The sequence below is a fragment of the Rhinoderma darwinii genome, chromosome 4 (assembly GCF_050947455.1).
Source record: "Rhinoderma darwinii isolate aRhiDar2 chromosome 4, aRhiDar2.hap1, whole genome shotgun sequence".
Classification (NCBI taxonomy): domain Eukaryota; kingdom Metazoa; phylum Chordata; class Amphibia; order Anura; family Rhinodermatidae; genus Rhinoderma; species Rhinoderma darwinii.
Genome location: NC_134690.1, coordinates 275,511,510 through 275,526,511, shown reverse-complemented (window position 1 = coordinate 275,526,511; position 15,002 = coordinate 275,511,510). Strand labels below are relative to the sequence as shown.

General features: G+C 40.0%; 1 long non-coding RNA gene across 1 annotated transcript in view; it reads left to right on the top strand.

The window, feature by feature from the left end:
* Positions 1-15,002, top strand: part of LOC142759860 (uncharacterized) — a 93,182-nt gene that overhangs the window by 59,063 nt on the left and 19,117 nt on the right. The window contains exon 3 of the long non-coding RNA XR_012883204.1: positions 9,411-9,473. This is a non-coding gene — a long non-coding RNA (uncharacterized LOC142759860). The remainder of the gene's footprint in view (positions 1-9,410; positions 9,474-15,002) is intronic.

Below are 15,002 nucleotides of genomic sequence, written 5' to 3'. Positions count from 1 at the left end.
ATGGGGTGCTTTATGGGGGTTTCTAATACATAGGCCCCTCAAAGCCACTTCAGAACTGAACAGGTACCTTAAAAAAAAGGCTTTTGAAATTTTCTTAAAAATATGAGAAATTGCTGTTTATGTTCTAAGCCTTGTAACGTCCAAGAAAAATAAAAGAATGTTCAAAAAACGATGCCAATCTAAAGTAGACATATGGGAAATGTGAACTAGTAACTATTGTGGGTGGTATAACCGTCTGTTTTTCAAGCAGATGCATTTAAATTCTGAAAAATGCTATTTTTTCTAAATTTTCTCTAAATTTTGCAATTTTTCTCAAATAAAGACTGAATATATCGACCAAATTTTACCACGAACATGAAGCCCAAAGTGTCACGAGAAAACAATCTCGGAATCGCTTGGATAGGTTTAAGCATTCCGACGTTATTACCACATAAAGTGAAATATGTCAGATTTGAAAAATGGGCTCTGAGCCTTAAGGCCCAAACTAGGCTGCGTCCTTAAGGGGTTAAAAATTGAGTTGTATATATGTACTGCACTTCTTTTGGTTCTGTATATATGCATTGAGCTTTGTTCTGTTGTTGTATATATGTACTGAGCTTCTCTTTGGTGTTGCATATATGTACTGAGCTTTGTTCAGGTGCTGTATATATGTACTGAGCTTGGTCCTGGTACTGTATATATGTACTGAGCTTGGTTCTGGTGTTGTATATACGTACTGAGCTTGGTTCTGGTGTTGTATTTATGTACTGAGCTTTGTTCTGGTGCTGTCTATTTGTACGGAACTTGGTTCTGGTGCTATATAAATGTACTATGCTTGGTTCTGGAGTTGTATATATGTTCTAAGCTTCTCTTTAGTGCTGTATATATGTACTGAGCTTGGTTCTGGTGTTGTATATATGGGGGCATTATACTGTATGGTAGCGCATAAAGGGATTATAATGTGTGGGGGTGGTATTTGGCATTATACTGTGTGGGAGGCACTATGGGAGAATGATACTGTGTGGGCTGAACAGGGTGTGTCTAGACGGGGATTGGGTGGGATTAGAAGCATGGCTTAAAAGCACGCCACATCAGTTGTCCCTCTTTGCAAAACTTGAAAGTTGGGAGTTCTGGCACAATGAGGCACCATTCTTTTTCTTCCTTGGATCCCTACTGTATATGTATGGGTGGAGGTACTTATGAAGTTAGGATGTGTGTAGGTTTGTATACATGTGGATATGTGTATGCTTTGTTTACTGTGATTTTTATGATACATTATATGGCAATAGATTAATGAATTATACTCTAAAAACGAAGGGCTTTTCAGCACTTGTGGCTAACCTCTGAATGGCAGAATTATTGAATGTGTCTGGATGTTTTCATTATTTTAGTATCGGGGCAATCAGTCACATAGAACAGGATAGTGAAACAGTGTTGCCTTCCTTGCACTCGAGTTAGACATATCACGGATTGGGTTGATAAATTGCTAGGAGAGGTTGGTGCACACCCAGCGGTCATAGAAGTTAGGGATAGGTGGGGGAGACTTCAGGGACTTAGGCTGTAAGCATAGGCCAAGGGTGACAAATGCAGTTTTGTAGTAAAATATTACATGTTCAATGTGCCACGCCAGGGAGGCAGTGGGAGATTAGGGAGCTAAACAAGTGTCTCAAGAACTGATATTGGAACAAGGGGTTTAGGTTCTTGGAGAACTGAGCCCACTTCTCTGTTGGCTACGGTCTGCTTGGTAGGGATGGGCTTCACCTCAATGGGGAGGGTGCAGCTGTGGATTGTGCAGATGGATAGGATATTCGAGAAGTGTTCGATATAGTTGGGAAATCATATCGATATAGTGAGTAAGATAGTGTAGATAGAGAACTGGGACTTATTAATGAAACTGGGGTGGAACAGAGGGAGGGGTTAGAATAGTTAATAAAAATAAGTTTTTAAATTAAAAAAATTACCAAAAAACTCTAAATTGTATGTTAACCAACGGTAGTAGCCTGACAAATAAAATTAATAAACTGGAATTAATTATGTGAGAGAGAAAATTATGACATAGTAGGGATAACTGAGGCATGGCTGGATGATCGCTACGACTGGGCGATTAACTTACAGGGTTACAATTTGTTCACAATGGACTGTAAAAGGGGAGGGCTTTGCCTTGATATGATGTCCTGTCTAAAGCCCATACTATGGGAAGATATATATGTGAGGGAAATGACCATGTGGAATCTCTTTGGGTGGAAATACATTGAGGAAAAAGCATAATAAAATACTGATAGGAGTTTGCTATAAGCCACCGAATATAACAGAATTCACAGAAAATCTTCTCCTAAAAGAAGTGAGGCAACGAATCTCAATGAGGTAGTTATTATGGGAGACTTCAACTACCCAGATATAAATTGGGAAATTGAAACCTGTGAATCTAAAAAAACAAACAGGTTTTTGTCCTTTCCCAACTGGTGGAGGACCTAACTAAAGGGACAGTATAACAAATATGCAGGTTGGGGGAGCACTTAGGAAATAGTGACCATAATAAAAATAAACTTCCACTTCTTTTTTCAATAGGATGTATTGTCGAGGAACCACAAAATCACTGATTTTCAGGGTGGCGATGTTCAATCTTTGAGATGCCCTGAACTTCATTGATAGGGACAATGTCCTCAAAAATAAGAGTAGAGAAACTAAATGGGGAATTTTTAAAAGCATCTTAAATTTTCATTGTGAAAGGTACATACCTTATGGTAATAAAATGGTTAGAAACAGGAGAAAATGAACTCTAAAATGTTCTTTAACCCCTTAAGGACGCAGCCTAGTTTTGGCCTTAAGGCTCAGAGCCCATTTTTCAAATCTGACATATTTCACTTTATGTGTTATTAACGTCGGAATGCTTAAACCTACCCAAGCGATTCTGAGATTGTTTTCTCGTGACACATTGGGCTTCATGTTCGTGGTAAAATTTGGTCGATATATTCAGTGTTTATTGGTGAAAAATTGCAAAATGTAGAGAAAATTTAGAAAAAATTGAATTTTTCAGAATTTAAATGCATCTGCTTGTAAAACAGACGGTTATACCACCCAAAATAGTCACTAGCTCACATTTCCCATATGTCTACTTTGGATTGGCATCGTTTTTTGAACATTCTTTTATTTTTCTTGGACGTTACAAGGCTTAGAACATAAACAGCAATTTCTCATATTTTTAAGAAAATTTCAAAAGCCTTTTTTTTAAGGTACCTTTTCAGTTCTGAAGTGGCTTTGAGGGGCCTATGTATTAGAAACCCTGATAAAACACCCCATTTTAAAAACTAGACCCCTCAAAGTATTCAAAACAGCATTTAGAAAGTTTTTTAACCCTTCAGGCATTTCACAGGAATTAAAGCAAAGTGGAGGTGAAATTTGCAAATTTCATATTTCTTGCTGAATTTCAATTTTATTCATTTTTTTCTGTAACAAAGAAGGTTTTACCAGAGAAACGCTACTAAATATGTATTGTCCAGATTCTGCAGTTTTTAGAAATGTCCCACATGTGGCTCTACTGCGCTCGTGGAATAAAACACAAGCCCTAGAAGCAAAGAAGCACCTAGTGCATTTTGAGTCCTCTTTTTTATTAGAATATATTTTAGGCAGCATGCCAGGTTTGAAGAGGTGTTGAGGTGCCAAAACAGTAGGAATCCCCCAATAGAGACCCCATTTTGGAAACGACACCCCTCAAGGAATTCATTTATGGTTGTTGTTACCATTTTGACGGCACAGTTTTTTCACAGCACGTATTTGAATTGGGCTGTGAAATGAAAAAAATTTCATTTTTTCCAATAAAATGTCATTTGTGATCAAAATTTCTTATTTTCACAGGGAACAAAATACCCCATTTTGTTGCCCAATTTGTCCTTAGTGTGGCAATACACCATATGTGGTGATAAACTGCCGTTTGGGCTCATGGGAGGGCTCAGAAGGAAAGGAGCGCTATGTGTTTGTTGAAGTCCAGATTTTGCTGGATTGGTTTTCGGGTGCCATGTCGCATTTGCAGAGCCTCAGAGGTATCAAAGCAATGGAAACCCACCAGAAGTGACCCCATTTTGGAAACTACACCCCTCAAGGAATTCATTTATGGTTGTTGTTAGCATTTTGACAGCACAGTTTTTTCACAACACCTATTTCAATTGGGCTGTAACATTAAAAAAAATGTCATTTTTTCCAATAAGATGTAATTTTTTATGAAAAATTCTTATTTTCACAGGGAACAAAATACCCCATTTTGTTGCCCAATTTGTCCTTAGTGTGGCAATACCCCACTTGTGGTGATAAACTGCCGTTTGGGCTCATGGGAGGGCTCAGAAGGAAAGAAGCGCTGTGTGTTCTTTGGAGTGCAGATTTTGCTGGTTTGGTTTTCGGGTGCCATGTCACATTTGCAGAGCCCCAGAGGTATCAAAGTAATGGAAACCCACCAGAAGTGACCCCATTTTGGAAACTACACCCCTCAAGGAATTCATTTATGGATAATGTGACCATTTAGACGCAATAGTTTCTTCACAGAACTTATTTGAACTGGGCTGGGAATGAAAAAAAAATATATTTTTTCCAATAATATGTCATTTTAGCTCAAAAATTCTTATTTTCACAAGAAATAAAATACTCAATTTTGTTGCCCAATTTGTCCTGAGTGCGGTAATACCCCATTTGTGGTGATAAACTGCTGTTTGGGCCCATGGGGGGGCTCAAAAGCAAAGGAGCGCTATTTGTTCTTTGGAGTCCAGATTTTGCTGGATTGGTTTTCGGGTGCCATGTCACATTTGCAGAGCCCCAGAGGTATCAAAGCAATAGAAACCAGCCACAAATGACCCCATTTTGGAAACTACACCCCTCAAGGAATTCATTTATGGGTGTTGTGACCATTTTGACCCCATAGTTTTTTCACAGAACTTATTTGAATTGGGCTGGGAATGAAAACAAAATTATTTTTTTCAAATAATATGTGGTTTTGGCTGAAAATTTCTTATTTTCACAAGAAACAAAATACCCCATTCTGTTGCGCAATTTGTTCTGAGTGCAGCAATACCCCACTTGTGGTGATGAACTGCCGTTTTGGCCCATGGGAGGGCTCAGAAGGAAAGGACCACCATTTGGCCTACTGGGGATTTTCTAGTGCGAAGTCATGTATGCAGAAGCACCTGAGGTACCAGTACAGTTGAAACCCGCAAGAAGTGACCCCGTTTTAAAAACGACACCCTTAAGGCATTCATCTAGAGGTGTAGTGAGCATTTTGACCGGAGACCTACACCCCATAAACTGTAATGTGGGTTCTCCTGGGTACGGCAATACCCTACATGTGGCTGTTATCAGCTGCCTGGGCACACAGCAGGGCTCAGAGGGGAAAGACGAGGGGGGATAAGCTGTGCGGGGGGCGTCAGGGTAAGTAAAATTGGGGTAAATTATAAACCAAGGGATGTATGATAAATTTTAAAACACTCTTTCATACAGAGCTCCGGTTATTTGGGGTCACGCGTCATATTGGTATATTGTGTCATCCCTTATACCCCTCTTATAGCAGACTTTGCACCTCTTTTGACTTTTTCCCTTCTTGCCAGTTTGGGGAACTTCTCCTGGAAAGTGTTGCCGCCCTGGTACGATGCGTGTGGCCCCGCTTCCAGAAGTACTGGGTGCCCCCCCTTCTTGGTCCCTAAAGATTAGGTTCTTGATAATCACCTCTTGAAATTCCAGGAAAGTTCCTGTCTGGCTTGCACATCGACGTAGCACGTACACATTGTACAAAGCCATCTGTATGATGTGCCCGGCCAGCTTCTTATACCACACCGCATGGCGCTGTAGGGCTTCAGGACTTCATCTCACAAGTCCACCCCTCCCATGTACCTATTGTAGTCCAGGATGCAGTCTGGTTTGGGGGTGGCCTTTCCTTCATATATCCTAAATTTGTAGGTATACCCTGATGCACTCTTGCACCTTTTATATCTTCACGCCATACCTTGCCCTCTTACCCGGCAGGTACTCGCGGAATTGAACCCTCCCTTTAAAATGTACCAGGGACTCATCAATAGAAATACACGTCTCGGGGGTGAATGCTTGGGAAGACCAAGCACTGAAACGGTCTAATAGGGGTCTCCCTTTATACAAACGGTCAAAACTGGGGTCACCTCGGGGTGGGCACGGCTCATTATCAGTATAATGTAAGAAGCTAAGTATTGCCTCATTTATTTATTTTTTTAGGTTCCAGTTCAGTTCTGAAGTTGCTTTGATGGGCCCATATATTAGAAACCCCTATCAAACACCCCATTTTAGAAACTAGACCCCTCAAAGTATTCACAACAGCATGTAGAAAGTTTATGAACCCTTTAGGTGTTTCACAGAAATTTAGAGCAAAGTAGGTGTGAAATGTAAATTTTTTTTTTGTCAGAAAATCCTCTTTATACCATTTTTTTTACAACACAAAAGGATTTATCAGAGAAACGCAACTTAATACGTATTGCCCAGATTCTGCAGTTTTGAGAAATATCACACATGTGGCCCTAGTGCGATAATGGACTGAAGCGTCGGCCTCCGAAGCAAAGGAGCACCCAGTGGATTATGAGACCTCTTTTTTATTAGGTACTATGTCCGGTTTGAAGAGGTCTTGTGGTGCCAAAACATTGGAAACCCCCCAAAAGTGACCCCATTTTGGACGTTAAACCCCTTGAGGAATCCATTGCAGTTTTCTTGGGGTGCATGCGGCTTTTTGATCAGTTTTTATTCTATTTTTAGGTGGCGTGGTGACTAAAAAACAGCAATTCTACTATTGTTTTTTTATTCTATTTTTTTTACAGCGTTCACCGTGCGCTATAAATGACATATTCACTTTATTCTGCGGGGCGATACGATTACGGCGATACCAGATGTTTATAGTTTTTTTTATGTCTTATGGCGTTTGCACAATAAAATACGTTTTGTAATAAATCACTCACTTTTGGTGTTACCTTATTCTAAGTGCCATAACGTTTTTATTTTTCCATCAATAAAGCCGTGCGAGGACTTATTTTTTGCGTAACGAACTGTAGTTTCCATCAATACCATTTTTAGGTACATGCGACTTTTTGATCTCTTTTTATTCCATTTTTTGCGAGGTGAAGTGACCAAACAATTGTGATTCTGGGACGGTTTATTATTATTTTCTTTTACGGCGTTCACCGCGCGGGATAAATAACGAAATAATTTTGTAGTTCAGGCCGTTACGGACGCGGCGATACCAATTATGTATAGTTTATTTGTTTGTTTATATATTTTTATTAACCCCTTAGTGACCAGCCCATTTTAGGCCTTAATGACCAAGCTATTTTATTCGTTTTTCTATAGTCGCATTCAAAGAGCTATAACGTTTTTATTTTTTCGTCTACATAGCTGTATGAGGACTTGTTTTTTGCGGGATTAGTTGTGCTTTTTAATAGCACCATTTTTGGGTACATATAATTTTTATATTAACTTTTATTAACCTTTTTGGGGGGGATTATAACAAAAACCTGAAATTCCGCCATTGTTCTATGCGTTTTTAAATTGACGCCGTTCACTGTGCGACGTAATTAACATGTTACCTTTATTCTATGGGTCGGTACAATTACGGCGATACCACATATGTAGAGGTTTTTTTATGTTTTACGACTTTTGCACAATAAAAACACTTTTGAACTAAAATTATTTGTTTTTGCATCGTCGCTTTCCAAGAGCCGTAATTTTTTTATTTTTCCATCAATGTAGTGATTTTTTGGGCTTGTTTTCTGCGGGACAAGACATAGTTTTGAATGGTACTGTTTTGGGGTGCATGGGACTTATTGATTCATTTTTATTATGACTTTTTTGGGGGGCAATGGAAAAAAATTGCAATTTCGCCATGGTTGTTTGCGTTTTTTTTTTACGGTGTTCACCTTGCGGTTTAAATGACATATTAACTTTATCAATGGAGTCATTACGGTCGCGGCGATACCACATATGTGTACTTTTTTTTTTTTTACACTTTTATGGAAAAAAATTATTTTATTTATTTTTTTACTGTACTTTTTATTAATAATCTTTATTTCACTTTGATGACTTATTTTATTAGTCCCACTAGGGGACTTTACTGTGCGATGTTCCGATCGCTGCTATAATGCTTTGGTATACTTCGTATACCAGAGCATTATTGCCTGTCAGTGTAAATCTGACAGGCAATCTGTTAGGACGTGCCTCCGGCGCGTCCTAACAGGCATATGTCCAGGGCAGACCTGGGGGCTTTTATCAAGCCCCCGGCTGCCATGACACCCCATCGGAGACCCGCGATTGCATTTGCGGGCCGCCGATGGGTGACAGAGGGAGCGCACTCCCTTTGTAAACAAAGTTAAATGCCGCGGTCGCTATTGACCGCGGCATTTAACGGGTTAAACGGCCGCGATCGAAGTAAACTTCGATCGCGTGCGTTGGAGCAGGAGCTCAGCTGTCACCAGACAGCAGAGCCCCGGCTCCTGCCTGCACGGGAGACCCGTGCAGGACTTAGACTAGGCTAACGTGAAAAGGCGTCAGCCTAGCCTAAAGCCCATTAGTGACTCACGTGAAAAGGCGTATTGGTGGTCACTAAGGGGTTAATAATAAATGACTGATAAGGGAAAAAGGGGGATTTTTACTTTTAATACTTTTAAATCTTTTATTTTCTTATTTTTACACTTCTTTTTTTAACTTTTTTTTAACTTTTTAACTTTGTCCCACTAGGGGACTTGAGGGCAGGAGGCCCTGATCGCTATTCTAATACACTGCACTACATGCGTAGTGCAGTGTATTAGAACTGTCAGCTACTCACTGACAGCAAGCATAGTCAGTCCTGACGTTGTCAGGACCCACTAGGCTTCCGTCTATGGCATAGCCGGACGCCATTGTTTGGTGTCCGGTTGCCATAGTCACCATCGCCGGCCGCTATCGTGTAGCAGGCCGGCGATAGCAGCTTAACCCCTAAAAAGCCGCGATCTCTATAGAACGCAGCTTTTAAGGGGTTAATCAGCGGGGACACAGCGATCGGTCCCCGCTGTAGGAGCTGTGACGAAAGTTGCACAAAACACAGATTAAATTTTTTTTTTATTATTATAAAAATGTCTAAGGTGTATAGTGATGGACATACCGTTATTTCTAATATTTTAAGGATTTTATAGTGACACAGTCCGTGGCGTATTTCAAATATGATGCCAATCTTCAAAATGAGCCCGCAAACTATAGGCCTATAAGTGTAACCTAGAGATGTTATCTTGGAATATCTCAATCTTAATAAACATATAACTCCATATCAGCATGGGTTTATGAGGTATCAGTCCTGTCACACTATTCTGATCAGCTTCTATGAGAAGATAAGATTGGTTCTAGTTTGGACCGGGTTGAATAATTGGATGTAATATATCTTAATTTTTTTATTTATTTTTTGACAGGATTTGATACTGTGCCGCATAAAAGAATGGTTCATAAAATGAGAATGCTGGGACTGGAGGAAGGTAACTGGCTCTGTAATAGAAAACAGAGGGTGGTTATTAATGTTACATACTCAGATTTTTTCACCATTACTAGTGGGGTACCACAGGGGTCAGTACTGGCCCTAATTCTCTTTAATATATTTATTAATGACCTTGTAGAGGAGTTGCACCATAAAATATAAATTTTTGCAGATGATATTAAACGATGTAGAGTAATTAATACAAAGCATGACATCATGTTATAAATGGATTAGAATAAGTTGGAGGCTTGGAGTGTCAAATGAGGTTTTACCCTGATAAATGTAAGGTTATGCACTTGGCAAGGGAAAATACATGCCACCATTACATACTAAATGGGAAAACACTTGGTAAAATGGACTTGGAATAGACTTAGGAATTTTTGTTGACAGTACCAGTGTCAGGCAGCTGCTGTCACGGCAAAAAAGATGATGGGGTGCATCAAGATTTTGTTCTACTACTTTATTAGGCACTAGTGAGACCACACATGGAATGTTGTATGCAGACATTTTAAAGCTTGGGCAGGCAACTAAATATTAAATGGGTGAACTACAATGCCAGTAAAACTATTAAAATAATGGTTATTTAGTTTAGAAAAAAGACAGCTGAGGGAGGAACTAATAACTATGTATAAGTGGGTTCTTTACTGTAAGAATAGTGATAATATGGAACTCTCTTCCAAAGGAAATTGTCAAAGTAAATTAACTAAAAGAGTTCAATAGGGGCCTGGATGCCTTTCTTAAGATTACTGTAGTTGGGTCGTTGATCTTGGGATTTATTCTTACTGCCGCATTTGGAGTTGGGGAGGATTTGTTTCCCTCAGATGTGGAAAATTGGCTTTTGCCTCATGGGTGTTTTTGCCTTTCTCGGGTTCAACATTACAGGATAATAGACTTTGTGTCTTTTTTCAGACTCACATACTATGTTACTTTGTTATTAATTGAACACAAAATGACTGCAGTATTTGAGAACTAAAGTTATGTTTTAACTGTGCAACTCTGTTCCATAATGTGGATAACAAATGGTACAGATGCAAAATTCAGGCAACGTTTCAGTTATATGTATTTATCAATGCCATAAATGTTGCCTGTATTTTGCTACTGGACTATTTGGGAATAAAGCTGTAATCTTATTGTGAAATGGAGACCGGTGCCTTGGCTTCCCTCTTCCTGAATTCTCGCTGGGTTCTATTTTTATTTTTGGCGAAAAGTGGTTCTAAGGACAACTACTTGGATTTTTTGATAATTGAGCACTGCATGGTGGCAATTATTGACCTCTAAATGGTTTAAATTTCATTGACTTAGGGGTACTCGGCCTAGAAAGATTGAGAAACACTGCTCTACTTTAAACTGCTCAAGTACTACTAATTATTTAACTCACTAGGAACTACAGTTCTGAAATAGAAGCCATGAATGTTAAAGATATCTTCAAACTGGGGCTACTTGCCAGTTCAAATTGGACAGAGCCCATGAGTCCGATGGAGTTTAATCTGTTTATTTATAGAGCTACTCAGAAACCTTTTTTTTACCGTCTAACATTCTACAACGTTTCACACTTATTATGGTCAGAGACGATGGGGTGGTTAGGATGGTCTTGGTAGGAATATAGGTGGCAGAAAGCCAAATTCCCTTAAAATGAAATTACCAGAGGCATCTAACAGCCCAAAAAGGTCCATGATTTCTGTTTTTGTTAGGCTCTGTATACACAGCGTTGTGGCTTTCATAGGAGGTATACGCTTACAACGTATGCGTTCCGAGGCCTGTGACAAATGCCACACAGTCACCCATTGGATTGTATCGTAAAAAAAATATATACTACGCGGTATATGATCTTTTTTGCCGTGGCCCTATGTATAAGAATGCTCAGTCTACTGTGCTTTCATAAATATATATATATATATATATATATATATATATATATATATATTAGTGTGTATATATAGTTAAAACAACAGTATGCAAACACATACTGGCCTGACGGAGGCTAAAAACCTGTTGACAGGTGAATGGGGGCCTGTGGATACATGGGAGCTTTGCATAAGCATATGCATTAAAATGTAGTGCACAAATGCTGTGTGCACTTAGGCTTCGTTTGTTTTACCTGTTTTCTGCCTTTTCTTTATGCGCATAAGTTTTTAACGCATAAACCTGTATGATTGTGATTTTGAATGGCTGTGAACTCACATTTGTTGAAGAAATTTCTCTGTCTGAAAATCAGTTATAAACATCTTAATGGGATTGTTTCTACAGCATGTTCATAGATTTTTACAACCCAAAAGTCACCTGTATGGAACAGTCACAGAAAGCTCAATAAAGAATCAGGTTTACATGCTGCTCATAGAAGTTTATGGGGAGGGGGAGCAGAGTGAGACAGAGACGCACATAGAGACACTGATGCAGCTTCTGGTAATTATTCTATCTTAACTAAGTGCTGGATTCACAGCTACACTGCTAAGTACTGCTGTATAATATTCTTCATGCTGCTGCTGCTTCTATATACACTATAAGGACAAAAGTATTGGGGCACACGTCTTAATCATTGAATTCTGGTGTTTTCATTCAGTCCTATTACTACAGGTGTATAAAATCAAGCACCTAGTCATGTAGTCTGCCTTTACAAACACTTGTGAATCAATGGGTAATTTTAAAGAGCTCACTGAATTCCAGTGTGGTACTGTAATATAATGCCACCATTGCATCAATTCTTCCCTCTTAGATATTCCACAATCAACTGTGAGTGGTATTATTGCAAAGTAGAAGTGTTTAGGAACCACAGCTACTTAGCCTTGAAGCGACAGACCATAGTCCATAAAAATCACCAACGCTCTGCTGACTCAATAACTGCAGAGTTCCAAACCTCTTCTGGCATTAACATCAGGGCAAAAATTGTGTGTCGGGAGCTTCATGGTATAGGTTTTCATGGCCAAGCAGCTGCATGCAAGCCTTATATCACCAAGCAGAATGCCAAGCGTCGGATGGAGTGGTGTATATCACGCTGCCACAGGACTCTGAAACAGTGGAAATGTGTTCTGTGGAGTGACAAATCACACTTCTCTGGCAGTCTGTTGGACGAGTCTGGGTTTGGCGAAAGCCAGGAGAGTGTTACCCGTCTGACTGCCTGTGCCTACTATAAAGTTTGGTAGGGGAAGCATAATTCTTTCAAGGGTTGTCCTAGGCCCCATAGATCCAATAAAGGGAAATCTCAGTGCTTCAGCATACCAAGACATTTTGGACAATTGTATGCTTCCAACTTTGTGGAAACTGTTTGGGGGAAGGCCCTTTTCTGTTCCAGCGTGACTGTGCCCCAGTGCAGAAATCAAGGTCCATAAAGGCACGGTTTGGTGTGAAGGAACTTGACTGGCTCACGCGGAGCCCTGACCTCAACCCCTTGCAACATCTTTGGGATGAACTAGAACGGAGAATGAGAGACAGACCTTCTTATCTAACATGAGGGTCTGACCTCACAAATGCTCTTCTGGATGAATAGTGCGTTACATAAGAGCGCCTGCAGGTGTAATGTGTTGGTGTCAATACTTTTGTTGGTGTCCCAATACTTTTGTCCAATTAGTGTATGTGATAGAGATAGGAGAGCAGGATATTCTTTTTTTTCTATGTATGCAGTGTTTAGAAGACATGATTGAAGTTAGGCTCCGCCCAAATAGATCAGGGAAAATTGAGAATTAGAAAAAGGGACTGCTGAGGGGAAACTTCTAAAAAAAAAAGTGCAGCATACAAGTCATATAATGGCCAGAAATAGTGCTAGGTTACATATACACGACAGTGAAATACAGCCGTATAATGGCAGTTTTTTTTTTACGTCCGATTTCATGGTAATGGAGTTCTATGGGTGTGTTCACATGGCCGTTTTTTTATGGCCCGTCAATACTGTGTAGACGCAATCCTGTGCAAAATATATTAGACTGAAGTTTTAGATGGGTGTGTCAACGGACACCCTTCATCACTTGCCCAGATCCCAATCCATTAGTTATATCGATATATCGGAGAGAAGCAAGACACACAGAGACATGCTTTGTATACCCAAAAATCCTTCCCTGGTTTATTGTTAATATGTAGTTACAATTGTATCCCCCAAGTAGGGAGTTGACTAGAGCTGAGCTAATCACAAGTTAATACAGGTTTCTCACGAGCAAGACAAGATTTCCCATAAAGATCTTAGAGCCGCAAAGTCACCACGTCTATTTCTCATAATAGACTTAGGTAATAAATGGTAAACACAGGGTTTCCCAGACAGTTCCAGCATAAGTTTTGTCATACAGAGAAACAGATCTTTCAAACTATAAAATGGATTCTTCATACAAAATGGAGTCACATAAAACATATTTTACTCACTTTGAGATTTCCCACCTTTTGCTTATTTGAGGACATTTTGTATCCACGCCAGGTACTTAAGAGGGGCTTGAGGATTTACCAAACCGTTTCACCCCATTCCCTGGTCATGTCAACAAAATTCCTCCCCATGCTCGTTTCACTCATGGTGTATGCCTGATCAAAGGAGCTAGGATGGTGGGTAATCATTTTAGCCTTTGCTGCGAAGCATTGCAAAAGTTTTGGCAGGCCCCGGAATATGAGGCGCAGAAGCAAATATAATGCGATACATAGTGAAACAACCTGGAGGACACTCTGAAGCAATCCCATTATCCATCTCCCAATACCCATTTGTAGTGAGCACACAGGGTTAAATAAGTTTGGTATTTATTATACACAGAAATAAATGACAACAATCGAAATCCAACAAGGAGTAGATCAAATTCTTGTAAACTGTAATCTGCCAGAAACCGATGGCTTTTTAACCACAGTTCCAGCACTCTATGTTACGGCAATCTCTTTTGCCAACCACCCCCTCTTCCACTTCTGGAACCACCTCTGCCTCCACTCCTGCTCCTTTAAGGTTGGTTCACCATTATTTTAGCCGCCCTTTTTCCTCATCTCCTGCTCCACCGCCAAAGCTACCACATTCAATGCTGCTATTTCCATACTTCTCCATTCTGGTCTGGCAGAAACGATCTTCTCTCTGATCTCCTTCTTAAGCCCCCATTATGGCTTCCCTATCAGCCTACTCATACCCCTGGTCTTGCCACCTGATTTCCATTTCACAACAAAACTCCTCCACCCCCTGGTCTGGTTTTTGTTGCATAGCCATACATGAATCAACAATCTTGCCTCGTTCTAGTCCTGCCCATACTTGTGAAAGTACACAGTATTCCTGCACACTCACCTCAGTCTGTCTATCTTAAATGGGTTGCATTCTGTCCCCTAATCTGCATTTTTAGTGCCCCACCCCTTACAACAACTAGTCCCTCAAGGTCATCCCATATGCAACGGTATATACGTTGGATACCTGCCAGTCTGGAAAACATCACTGGCTGTTTCCTTGGGTCGGGGAGATTGTTACTCATTGACAACTGATCACTATGTGACCACAGCATGTGCAGGTCATAATTGTGTTGAACTATCACTTGCTGTCCATCATTATTGAGGTCAGGTCTTAGGAAAGGTTGGGTCCTAGTCTGTA